Below are 15,943 nucleotides of genomic sequence, written 5' to 3'. Positions count from 1 at the left end.
ACGGAAAAACCTTTTTCAACATGAAATTTTTTTATCAGAATTTTTCATGTTTTACTCATAAGACGATAGTTTTACCTATTTTTTCATTTTCCACTAAAAACATTTTTTCAACATTAATAATTTTTTGGAAAATTTTTCATGTTTTAGTCATGAGACTATAGGTTACCTATTTTTTTCATTTTCCACAAAAAACATTTTTTCAACATTAATCATTTTTTTGAGAATTTTTCATGTTTTAGTCATGAGACTACAGTTTTACCTTTTTTTTCATTTTCCACGGAAAAACCTTTTTCAACATGAATTTTTTTTTTCAGAATTTTTCATGTTTTACTCATAAGACGATGGCTTTACCTATTTTTTCATTTCCCACTAAAAAAAATTTTTCAACATAAAAATTTTTTTAGAGAATTTTTCATGTTTTAGTCATGAGACTATAGTTTTACCTATTTTTTCATTTTCCATGGAAAAACATTTTTTAACATAACATTTTTTTTCAACATTTTTCATGTTTTAGGCATAAAACTATAGTCTCATGTATTTTTTCATTTTCCACTAAAAATTTTTTTCAACATTAAAATTTTTTTTGAGAATTTTTCATGTTTTACTCATAAGAAGATAGTTTTACCTATTTTTTCATTTTCCACTAAAAACATTTTTTCAACATTAATAATTTTTTTGAGAATTTTTCATGTTTTAGTCATGAGACTATAGTTTTACCTATTTTTTCATTTTCCACCGAAAAACATTTTTCAAAATGAAATTTTTTTTTCAGAATTTTTCATGTTTTACTCATAAGACGATGGCTTTACTATTTTTTCATTTTCCACGGAAAAACATTTTTCAACATAACATTTTTTTTTCAGAATTTTTCATATTTTACTCATGAGATGATGGCTTTACCTATTTTTTCATTTTCCATGGAAAAACATTTTTCAACATGAAATTTTTTTTTCAGAATTTTTCATATTTTACTCATTAGACGATGGCTTTACCTATTTTTTCATTTTCCACGGAAAAACATTTTTCAACATAAAATGTTTTTTCAACATTTTTCATGTTTTAGGCATAAAACTATAGTCTCATGTATTTTTTCATTTTCCACAAAAAATTTTTTTCAACATTAATAATTTTTTTGAGAATTTTTCATGTTTTACTCATAAGACGATAGTTTTACCTTTTTTTTTCATTTTCCACGGAAAAACCTTTTTCAACATGAAATTTTTTTTTCAGAATTTTTCATGTTTTACTCATTAGACGATGGCTTTACCTATTTTTTCATTTTCCACGGAAAAACATTTTTCAATATGAAATTTTTTTTGAGAATTTTTCATGTTTTACTCATGAGACGATAGTTTTACCTATTTTTTCATTTGCCACGAAAAACATTTTTCAACATGAAATTTTTTTTTCAGAATTTTTCATGTTTTAGTCATGAGACTATAGTTTTACCTATTTTTTCATTTTCCACGGAAAAACATTTTTCAACATGAAATTTTTTTCTCAGAATTTTTCATGTTTTACTCATAAGACGATGGCTTTACCTATTTTTTCATTTTCCACTAAAAACATTTTTTCAACATTAATCATTTTTTTCAGAATTTTTCATGTTTTATTCATAAGACTATAGTTTTACCTATTTTTTCATTTTCCATGGAAAAACATTTTTTAACATGAAATTATTTTTCAACATTTTTCATGTTTTAGGCATAAAACTATAGTCTCATGTATTTTTTAATTTTCCACTAAAAATTTTTTTCAACATTAATAATTTTTTTGAGAATTTTTCATATTTTACTCATAAGACGATAGTTTTACCTTTTTTTTCATTTTCCACGGAAAAACCTTTTTCAACATGAAATTTTTTTTTCAGAATTTTTCATATTTTACTCATAAGACGATGGCTTGACCTATTTTTTCATTTTCCACGAAAAAACATTTTTCAACATAACATTTTTTTTTCAGAATTTTTCATATTTTACTCATAAGACGATGGCTTTACCTATTTTTTCATTTTCCACGGAAAAACCTTTTTCAACATGAAATTTTTTTTCAACATTTTTCATGTTTTAGGCATAAAACTATAGTCTCATGTATTTTTTCATTTTCCACAAAAAACATTTTTTCAACATTAATCATTTTTTTGAGAATTTTTCATGTTTTAGTCATGAGACTATAGTTTTACCTATTTTTTCATTTTCCACAGAAAAACATTTTTCAACATGAAATTTTTTTTGAGAATTTTTCATGTTTTACTCATAAGACGACAGTTTTACCTATTTTTTCATTTTCCACGGAAAACATTTTTTCAACATTAATCATTTTTTTGAGAATTTTTCATGTTTTAGTCATGAGACTACAGTTTTACCTATTTTTTCATTTTCCACTAAAAACATTTTTTCAACATTAATAATTTTTTTGAGAATTTTTCATGTTTTTGTCATGAGACTATAGTTTTACCTTTTTCTTCATTTTCCACGGAAAAACATTTTTCAACATAAATTTTTTTTTGAAAATTTTTCATGTTTTACTCATAAGACTATAGTTTTACCTTTTTTTTCATTTCCCATGGAAAAACATTTTTTAACATGAAATTTTTTTTCAACATTTTTCATGTTTTAGGAATAAAACTATAGTCTCATGTATTTATTCATTTTCCACTAAAAATTTTTTTCAACTTAAATAATTTTTTGGATAATTTTTCCTGTTTTACTCATAAGACGATAGTTTTACCTATTTTTTCATTTTCCACTAAAAACATTTTTTCAACATTAATAATTTTTTTGAGAATTTTTCATGTTTTAGTCATGAGACTACAGTTTTACCTTTTTTTTCATTTTCCACGGAAAAACCTTTTTCAACATGAAATTTTTTTTTCAGAATTTTTCATGTTTTACTCATAAGACGATGGCTTTACCTATTTTTTCATTTTCCACTAAAAAAAATTTTTCAACATAAAAAATTTTTTTGAGAATTTTTCATGTTTTAGTGATGAGACTATAGTTTTACCTATTTTTTCATTTTCCATGGAAAAACATTTTTTAACATAACATTTTTTTTCAACATTTTTCATGTTTTAGGCATAAAACTATAGTCTCATGTATTTTTTCATTTTCCACTAAAAATTTTTTTCAACATTAATAATTTTTTTGAGAATTTTTCATGTTTTACTCATAAGAAGATAGGTTTACCTTTTTTTTATTTTCCACAAAAAAAAATTTTTCAACATAAAATTTTTTTTTGAGAATTTTTCATGTTTTAGTCATGAGACTATAGTTTTACCTATTTTTTCATTTTCCACCGAAAAACATTTTTCAAAATGAAATTTTTTTTTCAGAATTTTTCATGTTTTACTCATAAGACGATGGCTTTACCTATTTTTTCATTTTCCACGGAAAAACATTTTTCAACATAACATTTTTTTTTCAGAATTTTTCATATTTTACTCATGAGATGATGGCTTTACCTATTTTTTCATTTTCCATGGAAAAACATTTTTCAACATGAAATTTTTTTTTCAGAATTTTTCATATTTTACTCATTAGACGATGGCTTTACCTATTTTTTCATTTTCCACGGAAAAACATTTTTCAACATAAAATGTTTTTTCAACATTTTTCATGTTTTAGGCATAAAACTATAGTCTCATGTATTTTTTCATTTTCCACAAAAAATTTTTTTCAACATTAATAATTTTTTTGAGAATTTTTCATGTTTTACTCATAAGACGATAGTTTTACCTTTTTTTTTCATTTTCCACGGAAAAACCTTTTTCAACATGAAATTTTTTTTTCAGAATTTTTCATGTTTTACTCATTAGACGATGGCTTTACCTATTTTTTCATTTTCCACAAAAATTTTTTTTTCAACATGAAATTTTTTTGAGAATTTTTCATGTTTTTGTCATGAGACTATAGTTTTACCTATTTTTTCATTTTCCACGGAAAAACATTTTTCAATATGAAATTTTTTTTGAGAATTTTTCATGTTTTACTCATAAGACGATAGTTTTACCTATTTTTTCATTTGCCACGAAAAACATTTTTCAACATGAAATTTTTTTTTCAGAATTTTTCATGTTTTAGTCATGAGACTATAGTTTTACCTATTTTTTCATTTTCCACGGAAAAAATTTTTTCAACATGAAATTTTTTTCTCAGAATTTTTCATGTTTTACTCATAAGACGATGGCTTTACCTATTTTTTCATTTTCCACTAAAAACATTTTTTCAACATTAATCATTTTTTTCAGAATTTTTCATGTTTTAGTCATAAGACTATAGTTTTACCTATTTTTTCATTTTCCATGGAAAAACATTTTTTAACATGAAATTTTTTTTCAACATTTTTCATGTTTTAGGCATAAAACTATAGTCTCATGTATTTTTTAATTTTCCACGAAAAATTTTTTTCAACATTAATAATTTTTTTGAGAATTTTTCATGTTTTACTCATAAGACGATGGCTTTACCTATTTTTTCATTTTCCACTAAAAACATTTTTTCAACATTAATCATTTTTTTCAGAATTTTTCATGTTTTAGTCATAAGACTATAGTTTTACCTATTTTTTCATTTTCCATGGAAAAACATTTTTTAACATGAAATTTTTTTTCAACATTTTTCATGTTTTAGGCATAAAACTATAGTCTCATGTATTTTTTAATTTTCCACGAAAAATTTTTTTCAACATTAATAATTTTTTTGAGAATTTTTCATGTTTTACTCATAAGACGATAGTTTTACCTTTTTTTTCATTTTCCACGGAAAAACCTTTTTCAACATGAAATTTTTTTTTCAGAATTTTGCATGTTTTACTCATTAGACGATAGTTTTACTTATTTTTTCATTTTCCACTAAAAACATTTTTTCAACATTAATAATTTTTTTGAGAATTTTTCATGTTTTAGTCATGAGACTATAGGTTTACCTTTTTTTTCATTTTCCACGAAAAACATTTTTTCAACATTAATCATTTTTTTGAGAATTTTTAATGTTTTACTCATAAGAAGATAGTTTTACCTATTTTTTCATTTTCCACTAAAAACATTTTTTCAACATTAATAATTTTTTTGAGAATTTTTCATCTTTTAGTCATGAGACTATAGGTTTACCTTTTTTTTATTTTCCACACAAAATAATTTTTCAACATAAAATTTTTTTTTGAGAATTTTTCATGTTTTAGTCATGAGACTATAGTTTTACCTATTTTTTCATTTTCCACCGAAAAACATTTTTCAAAATGAAATTTTTTTTTCAGAATTTTTCATGTTTTACTCATGAGACGATGGCTTTACCTATTTTTTCATTTTCCACGGAAAAACATTTTTCAACATAACATTTTTTTTTCAGAATTTTTCATATTTTACTCATGAGACGATGGCTTTACCTATTTTTTCATTTTCCACGAAAAAATTTTTTTCAACATAACATTTTTTTTTCAGAATTTTTCATATTTTACTCATGAGACGATGGCTTTACCTATTTTTTCATTTTCCACGAAAAACATTTTTTCAACATTAATCATTTTTTTGAGAATTTTTCATGTTTTAGTCATAAGACGATGGTTTTACCTATTTTTTCATTTTCCACAAAACATTTTTTTTTCAACATTAATAATTTTTTTGAGAATTTTTCATGTTTTACTCATAAGACGATAGTTTTACCAATTTTTTCATTTTACACTAAAAAAATTTTTTCAACATAACATTTTTTTTGAAGAATTTTTCATGTTTTAGTCATGAGACTATAGGTTTACTTTTTTTTTAATTTTCCACGGAAAAACCTTTTTCAACATGAAATTTTTTTTTCAGAATTTTTCATGTTTTACTCATAAGACGATGGCTTTACCTATTTTTTCATTTTCCACTAAAAAAAATTTTTCAACATAAAATTTTTTTTTGAGAATTTTTCATGTTTTAGTCATGAGACTATAGTTTTACCTATTTTTTCATTTTCAAAGGAAAAACATTTTTCAACATGAAATTTTTTTTTCAGAATTTTTCATGTTTGACTCATAAGACGATGGCTTTACCTATTTTTTCATTTTCCACAAAAAACATTATTTCAACATTAATCATTTTTTTGAGAATTTTTCATGTTTTAGTCATGAGACTATAGTTTTACCTATTTTTTCATTTTCCACGGAAAAACATTTTTCAACATGAAATTTTTTTTGAGAATTTTTCATGTTTTACTCATAAGACGATAGTTTTACCTATTTTTTCATTTTCCACGAAAAACATTTTTTCAACATTAATAATTTTTTTGAGAATTTTTCATGTTTTTGTCATCAGACTATAGTTTTACCTTTTTCTTCATTTTCCACGGAAAAACATTTTTCAACATGAAATTTTTTTTGAGAATTTTTCATGTTTTAGTCATGAGACTACAGTTTTACCAATTTTTTCATTTTCCACAAAAAAATTTTTTTCAACATTAATAATTTTTTTGAGAATTTTTCATGTTTTTGTCATGAGACTATAGGTTTTCCTTTTTTTTCATTTTCCACGAAAAACATTTTTTCATCATTAATCATTTTTTTGAGAATTTTTCATGTTTTAGTCATGAGACTATAGTTTTACCTATTTTTTCATTTTCCACGGAAAAACATTTTTCAACATGAAATTTTTTTTTCAGAATTTTTCATGTTTTACTCATAAGACGATAGTTTTACCTATTTTTTCATTTTCCACGAAAAACATTTTTTCAACATTAATCATTTTTTTGAGAATTTTTCATGTTTTAGTCATGAGACTATAGGTTTACCTTTTTTTTCATTTTCCACTAAAAACATTTTTTCAACATTAATAATTTTTTTGAGAATTTTTCATGTTTTAGTCAGGAGACTATAGGTGTACCTATTTTTTCATTTTCCACGGAAAAACATTTTTCAACATAACATTTTTTTTTCAGAATTTTTCATATTTTACTCATGAGACGATGGCTTTACCTATTTTTTCATTTTCCACGGAAAAATTTTTTTCAACATAACATTTTTTTTTCAGAATTTTTCATATTTTACTCATGAGACGATGGCTTTACCTATTTTTTCATTTTCCACGAAAAACATTTTTTCAACATTAATCATTTTTTTGAGAATTTTTCATGTTTTAGTCATAAGACGATGGTTTTACCTATTTTTTCATTTTCCACAAAACATTTTTTTTCAACATTAATAATTTTTTTGAGAATTTTTCATGTTTTACTCATAAAACGATAGTTTTACCAATTTTTTCATTTTACACTAAAAAAATTTTTTCAACATAACATTTTTTTTGAAGAATTTTTCATGTTTTAGTCATGAGACTATAGGTTTACTTTTTTTTTAATTTTCCACGGAAAAACCTTTTTCAACATGAAATTTTTTTTTCAGAATTTTTCATGTTTTACTCATAAGACGATGGCTTTACCTATTTTTTCATTTTCCACTAAAAAAAATTTTTCAACATAAAATTTTTTTTGGAGAATTTTTCATGTTTTAGTCATGAGACTATAGTTTTACCTATTTTTTCATTTTCAAAGGAAAAACATTTTTCAACATGAAATTTTTTTTTCAGAATTTTTCATGTTTGACTCATAAGACGATGGCTTTACCTATTTTTTCATTTTCCACAAAAAACATTATTTCAACATTAATCATTTTTTTGAGAATTTTTCATGTTTTAGTCATGAGACGATAGTTTTACCTTTTTTTTCATTTTCCACGGAAAAACATTTTTCAACATGAAATTTTTTTTGAGAATTTTTCATGTTTTACTCATAAGACGATAGTTTTACCTATTTTTTCATTTTCCACGAAAAACATTTTTTCAACATTAATAATTTTTTTGAGAATTTTTCATGTTTTTGTCATGAGACTATAGTTTTACCTTTTTTTTCATTTTCCATGGAAAAACATTTTTCAACATGAAATTTTTTTTGAGAATTTTTCATGTTTTAGGCATAAAACTATAGTCTCATGTATTTTTTTATTTCCCACTAAAAATTTTTTTCAACATTAATAATTTTTTTCAGAATTTTTCATGTTTTACTCATTAGACGATAGTTTTACTTATTTTTTCATTTTCCACTAAAAACATTTTTTCAACATTAATAATTTTTTTGAGAATTTTTCATGTTTTATTCATGAGACTATAGGTTTACCTTTTTTTTCATTTTCCACGAAAAACATTTTTTCAACATTAATCATTTTTTTGAGAATTTTTCATGTTTTACTCATAAGACGATAGTTTTACCAATTTTTTCATTTTCCACTAAAAAAATTTTTTCAACATTCAAATTTTTTTTGAGAATTTTTCATGTTTTAGTCATGAGACTATAGTTTTACATATTTTTTCATTTTCCACGGAAAAACATTTTTCAAAATGAAATTTTTTTTTCAGAATTTTTCATATTTTACTCATGAGATGATGGCTTTACCTATTTTTTCATTTTCCACGGAAAAACATTTTTCAACATAAAATTTTTTTTCAACATTTTTCATGTTTTAGGCATAAAACTATAGTCTCATGTATTTTTTCATTTTCCAAAAAAATATTTTTTTCAACATTAATAATTTTTTGGAGAATTTTTTATGTTTTACTCATAAGACGATAGTTTTACCTATTTTTTCATTTTCCACTAAAAACATTTTTTCAACATTAATAATTTTTTTGAGAATTTTTCATGTTTTAGTCATGAGACTATAGGTTTTCCTTTTTTTTCATTTTCCACGAAAAACATTTTTTCAACATTAATCATTTTTTTGAGAATTTTTCATGTTTTAGTCATGAGACTATAGTTTTACCTATTTTTTCATTTTCCACGGAAAAACATTTTTTCAATATTAATAATTTTTTTGAGAATTTTTCATGTTTTTGTCATGAGACTATAGTTTTACCTTTTTCTTCATTTTCCACGGAAAAACATTTTTCAACATACATTTTTTTTTGAAAATTTTTCATGTTTTACTCATAAGACTATAGTTTTACCTTTTTTTTCATTTCCCATGGAAAAACATTTTTTAACATGAAATTTTTTTTCAACATTTTTCATGTTTTAGGAATAAAACTATAGTCTCATGTATTTATTCATTTTCCACTAAAAATTTTTTTCAACATTAATAATTTTTTGGATAATTTTTCATGTTTTACTCATAAGACGATAGTTTTACCTATTTTTTCATTTGCCACGAAAAACATTTTTTCAACATTAATCATTTTTTTGAGAATTTTTCATGTTTTAGTCATGAGAGTATAGTTTTACCTATTTTTTCATTTGCCACGGAAATACATATTTCAACATGAAATTTTTTTTTCTGAATTGTTCATGTTTTACTCATTAGAAGATGGCTTTACCAATTTTTTCATTTTCCACTAAAAATTTTTTTTCAACATTAATCATTTTTTTGAGAATTTTTCATGTTTTACTCATAAGATGATAGTTTTACCTTTTTTTTCATTTTCCACGGAAAAACCTTTTTCAACATGAAATTTTTTTATCAGAATTTTTCATGTTTTACTCATAAGACGATAGTTTTACCTATTTTTTCATTTTCCACTAAAAACATTTTTTCAACATTAATAATTTTTTGGAAAATTTTTCATGTTTTAGTCATGAGACTATAGGTTACCTATTTTTTTCATTTTCCACAAAAAACATTTTTTCAACATTAATCATTTTTTTGAGAATTTTTCATGTTTTAGTCATGAGACTACAGTTTTACCTTTTTTTTCATTTTCCACGGAAAAACCTTTTTCAACATGAATTTTTTTTTTCAGAATTTTTCATGTTTTACTCATAAGACGATGGCTTTACCTATTTTTTCATTTCCCACTAAAAAAAATTTTTCAACATAAAAATTTTTTTAGAGAATTTTTCATGTTTTAGTCATGAGACTATAGTTTTACCTATTTTTTCATTTTCCATGGAAAAACATTTTTTAACATAACATTTTTTTTCAACATTTTTCATGTTTTAGGCATAAAACTATAGTCTCATGTATTTTTTCATTTTCCACTAAAAATTTTTTTCAACATTAAAATTTTTTTTGAGAATTTTTCATGTTTTACTCATAAGAAGATAGTTTTACCTATTTTTTCATTTTCCACTAAAAACATTTTTTCAACATTAATAATTTTTTTGAGAATTTTTCATGTTTTAGTCATGAGACTATAGTTTTACCTATTTTTTCATTTTCCACCGAAAAACATTTTTCAAAATGAAATTTTTTTTTCAGAATTTTTCATGTTTTACTCATAAGACGATGGCTTTACCTATTTTTTCATTTTCCACGGAAAAACATTTTTCAACATAACATTTTTTTTTCAGAATTTTTCATATTTTACTCATGAGATGATGGCTTTACCTATTTTTTCATTTTCCATGGAAAAACATTTTTCAACATGAAATTTTTTTTTCAGAATTTTTCATATTTTACTCATTAGACGATGGCTTTACCTATTTTTTCATTTTCCACGGAAAAACATTTTTCAACATAAAATGTTTTTTCAACATTTTTCATGTTTTAGGCATAAAACTATAGTCTCATGTATTTTTTCATTTTCCACAAAAAATTTTTTTCAACATTAATAATTTTTTTGAGAATTTTTCATGTTTTACTCATAAGACGATAGTTTTACCTTTTTTTTTCATTTTCCACGGAAAAACCTTTTTCAACATGAAATTTTTTTTTCAGAATTTTTCATGTTTTACTCATTAGACGATGGCTTTACCTATTTTTTCATTTTCCACGGAAAAACATTTTTCAATATGAAATTTTTTTTGAGAATTTTTCATGTTTTACTCATGAGACGATAGTTTTACCTATTTTTTCATTTGCCACGAAAAACATTTTTCAACATGAAATTTTTTTTTCAGAATTTTTCATGTTTTAGTCATGAGACTATAGTTTTACCTATTTTTTCATTTTCCACGGAAAAACATTTTTCAACATGAAATTTTTTTCTCAGAATTTTTCATGTTTTACTCATAAGACGATGGCTTTACCTATTTTTTCATTTTCCACTAAAAACATTTTTTCAACATTAATCATTTTTTTCAGAATTTTTCATGTTTTATTCATAAGACTATAGTTTTACCTATTTTTTCATTTTCCATGGAAAAACATTTTTTAACATGAAATTATTTTTCAACATTTTTCATGTTTTAGGCATAAAACTATAGTCTCATGTATTTTTTAATTTTCCACTAAAAATTTTTTTCAACATTAATAATTTTTTTGAGAATTTTTCATGTTTTACTCATAAGACGATAGTTTTACCTTTTTTTTCATTTTCCACGGAAAAACCTTTTTCAACATGAAATTTTTTTTTCAGAATTTTTCATATTTTACTCATAAGACGATGGCTTGACCTATTTTTTCATTTTCCACGAAAAAACATTTTTCAACATAACATTTTTTTTTCAGAATTTTTCATATTTTACTCATAAGACGATGGCTTTACCTATTTTTTCATTTTCCACGGAAAAACATTTTTCAACATAAAATTTTTTTTCAACATTTTTCATGTTTTAGGCATAAAACTATAGTCTCATGTATTTTTTCATTTTCCACAAATTTTTTTTTTCAACATTAATAATTTTTTTGAGAATTTTTCATGTTTTACTCATAAGACGATAGTTTTACCTTTTTTTTTCATTTTCCACGGAAAAACCTTTTTCAACATGAAATTTTTTTTTCAGAATTTTTCATGTTTGACTTATAAGACGATGGCTTTACATATTTTTTCATTTTCCACAAAAAACATTTTTTCAACATTAATCATTTTTTTGAGAATTTTTCATGTTTTAGTCATGAGACTATAGTTTTACCTATTTTTTCATTTTCCACAGAAAAACATTTTTCAACATGAAATTTTTTTTGAGAATTTTTCATGTTTTACTCATAAGACGACAGTTTTACCTATTTTTTCATTTTCCACGGAAAACATTTTTTCAACATTAATCATTTTTTTGAGAATTTTTCATGTTTTAGTCATGAGACTACAGTTTTACCTATTTTTTCATTTTCCACTAAAAACATTTTTTCAACATTAATAATTTTTTTGAGAATTTTTCATGTTTTTGTCATGAGACTATAGTTTTACCTTTTTCTTCATTTTCCACGGAAAAACATTTTTCAACATAAATTTTTTTTTGAAAATTTTTCATGTTTTACTCATAAGACTATAGTTTTACCTTTTTTTTCATTTCCCATGGAAAAACATTTTTTAACATGAAATTTTTTTTCAACATTTTTCATGTTTTAGGAATAAAACTATAGTCTCATGTATTTATTCATTTTCCACTAAAAATTTTTTTCAACTTAAATAATTTTTTGGATAATTTTTCCTGTTTTACTCATAAGACGATAGTTTTACCTATTTTTTCATTTTCCACTAAAAACATTTTTTCAACATTAATAATTTTTTTGAGAATTTTTCATGTTTTAGTCATGAGACTACAGTTTTACCTTTTTTTTCATTTTCCACGGAAAAACCTTTTTCAACATGAAATTTTTTTTTCAGAATTTTTCATGTTTTACTCATAAGACGATGGCTTTACCTATTTTTTCATTTTCCACTAAAAAAAATTTTTCAACATAAAAAATTTTTTTGAGAATTTTTCATGTTTTAGTGATGAGACTATAGTTTTACCTATTTTTTCATTTTCCATGGAAAAACATTTTTTAACATAACATTTTTTTTCAACATTTTTCATGTTTTAGGCATAAAACTATAGTCTCATGTATTTTTTCATTTTCCACTAAAAATTTTTTTCAACATTAATAATTTTTTTGAGAATTTTTCATGTTTTACTCATAAGAAGATAGGTTTACCTTTTTTTTATTTTCCACAAAAAAAAATTTTTCAACATAAAATTTTTTTTTGAGAATTTTTCATGTTTTAGTCATGAGACTATAGTTTTACCTATTTTTTCATTTTCCACCGAAAAACATTTTTCAAAATGAAATTTTTTTTTCAGAATTTTTCATGTTTTACTCATAAGACGATGGCTTTACCTATTTTTTCATTTTCCACGGAAAAACATTTTTCAACATAACATTTTTTTTTCAGAATTTTTCATATTTTACTCATGAGACGATGGCTTTACCTATTTTTTCATTTTCCACGAAAAAATTTTTTTCAACATAACATTTTTTTTTCAGAATTTTTCATGTTTTTGTCATGAGACTATAGTTTTACCTATTTTTTCATTTTCCACGGAAAAACATTTTTCAATATGAAATTTTTTTTGAGAATTTTTCATGTTTTACTCATAAGACGATAGTTTTACCTATTTTTTCATTTGCCACGAAAAACATTTTTCAACATGAAATTTTTTTTTCAGAATTTTTCATGTTTTAGTCATGAGACTATAGTTTTACCTATTTTTTCATTTTCCACGGAAAAACATTTTTCAACATAACATTTTTTTTTCAGAATTTTTCATATTTTACTCATGAGACGATGGCTTTACCTATTTTTTCATTTTGCACTAAAAACATTTTTTCAACATTAATCATTTTTTTCAGAATTTTTCATGTTTTAGTCATAAGACTATAGTTTTACCTATTTTTTCATTTTCCATGGAAAAACATTTTTTAACATGAAATTTTTTTTCAACATTTTTCATGTTTTAGGCATAAAACTATAGTCTCATGTATTTTTTAATTTTCCACGAAAAATTTTTTTCAACATTAATAATTTTTTTGAGAATTTTTCATGTTTTACTCATAAGACGATGGCTTTACCTATTTTTTCATTTTCCACTAAAAACATTTTTTCAACATTAATCATTTTTTTCAGAATTTTTCATGTTTTAGTCATAAGACTATAGTTTTACCTATTTTTTCATTTTCCATGGAAAAACATTTTTTAACATGAAATTTTTTTTCAACATTTTTCATGTTTTAGGCATAAAACTATAGTCTCATGTATTTTTTAATTTTCCACGAAAAATTTTTTTCAACATTAATAATTTTTTTGAGAATTTTTCATGTTTTACTCATAAGACGATAGTTTTACCTTTTTTTTCATTTTCCACGGAAAAACCTTTTTCAACATGAAATTTTTTTTTCAGAATTTTGCATGTTTTACTCATTAGACGATAGTTTTACTTATTTTTTCATTTTCCACTAAAAACATTTTTTCAACATTAATAATTTTTTTGAGAATTTTTCATGTTTTAGTCATGAGACTATAGGTTTACCTTTTTTTTCATTTTCCACGAAAAACATTTTTTCAACATTAATCATTTTTTTGAGAATTTTTAATGTTTTACTCATAAGAAGATAGTTTTACCTATTTTTTCATTTTCCACTAAAAACATTTTTTCAACATTAATAATTTTTTTGAGAATTTTTCATCTTTTAGTCATGAGACTATAGGTTTACCTTTTTTTTATTTTCCACACAAAATAATTTTTCAACATAAAATTTTTTTTTGAGAATTTTTCATGTTTTAGTCATGAGACTATAGTTTTACCTATTTTTTCATTTTCCACCGAAAAACATTTTTCAAAATGAAATTTTTTTTTCAGAATTTTTCATGTTTTACTCATGAGACGATGGCTTTACCTATTTTTTCATTTTCCACGGAAAAACATTTTTCAACATAACATTTTTTTTTCAGAATTTTTCATATTTTACTCATGAGACGATGGCTTTACCTATTTTTTCATTTTCCACGAAAAAATTTTTTTCAACATAACATTTTTTTTTCAGAATTTTTCATATTTTACTCATGAGACGATGGCTTTACCTATTTTTTCATTTTCCACGAAAAACATTTTTTCAACATTAATCATTTTTTTGAGAATTTTTCATGTTTTAGTCATAAGACGATGGTTTTACCTATTTTTTCATTTTCCACAAAACATTTTTTTTTCAACATTAATAATTTTTTTGAGAATTTTTCATGTTTTACTCATAAGACGATAGTTTTACCAATTTTTTCATTTTACACTAAAAAAATTTTTTCAACATAACATTTTTTTGGAAGAATTTTTCATGTTTTAGTCATGAGACTATAGGTTTACTTTTTTTTTAATTTTCCACGGAAAAACCTTTTTCAACATGAAATTTTTTTTTCAGAATTTTTCATGTTTTACTCATAAGACGATGGCTTCACCTATTTTTTCATTTTCCACTAAAAAAAATTTTTCAACATAAAATTTTTTTTTGAGAATTTTTCATGTTTTAGTCATGAGACTATAGTTTTACCTATTTTTTCATTTTCAAAGGAAAAACATTTTTCAACATGAAATTTTTTTTTCAGAATTTTTCATGTTTGACTCATAAGACGATGGCTTTACCTATTTTTTCATTTTCCACAAAAAACATTATTTCAACATTAATCATTTTTTTGAGAATTTTTCATGTTTTAGTCATGAGACTATAGTTTTACCTATTTTTTCATTTTCCACGGAAAAACATTTTTCAACATGAAATTTTTTTTGAGAATTTTTCATGTTTTACTCATAAGACGATAGTTTTACCTATTTTTTCATTTTCCACGAAAAACATTTTTTCAACATTAATAATTTTTTTGAGAATTTTTCATGTTTTAGTCATGAGACTACAGTTTTACCAATTTTTTCATTTTCCACAAAAAAATTTTTTTCAACATTAATAATTTTTTTGAGAATTTTTCATGTTTTTGTCATGAGACTATAGGTTTTCCTTTTTTTTCATTTTCCACGAAAAACATTTTTTCATCATTAATCATTTTTTTGAGAATTTTTCATGTTTTAGTCATGAGACTATAGTTTTACCTATTTTTTCATTTTCCACGGAAAAACATTTTTCAACATGAAATTTTTTTTTCAGAATTTTTCATGTTTTACTCATAAGACGATAGTTTTACCTATTTTTTCATTTTCCACGAAAAACATTTTTTCAACATTAATCATTTTTTTGAGAATTTTTCATGTTTTAGTTATGAGACTATAGGTTTACCTTTTTT

This window comes from Conger conger, chromosome 10 (assembly GCF_963514075.1).
Source record: "Conger conger chromosome 10, fConCon1.1, whole genome shotgun sequence".
In the NCBI taxonomy this organism is placed as follows: domain Eukaryota; kingdom Metazoa; phylum Chordata; class Actinopteri; order Anguilliformes; family Congridae; genus Conger; species Conger conger.
The sequence above is the reverse complement of the archived record's forward strand: the minus strand, read 5'-3'. Positions refer to the sequence as shown.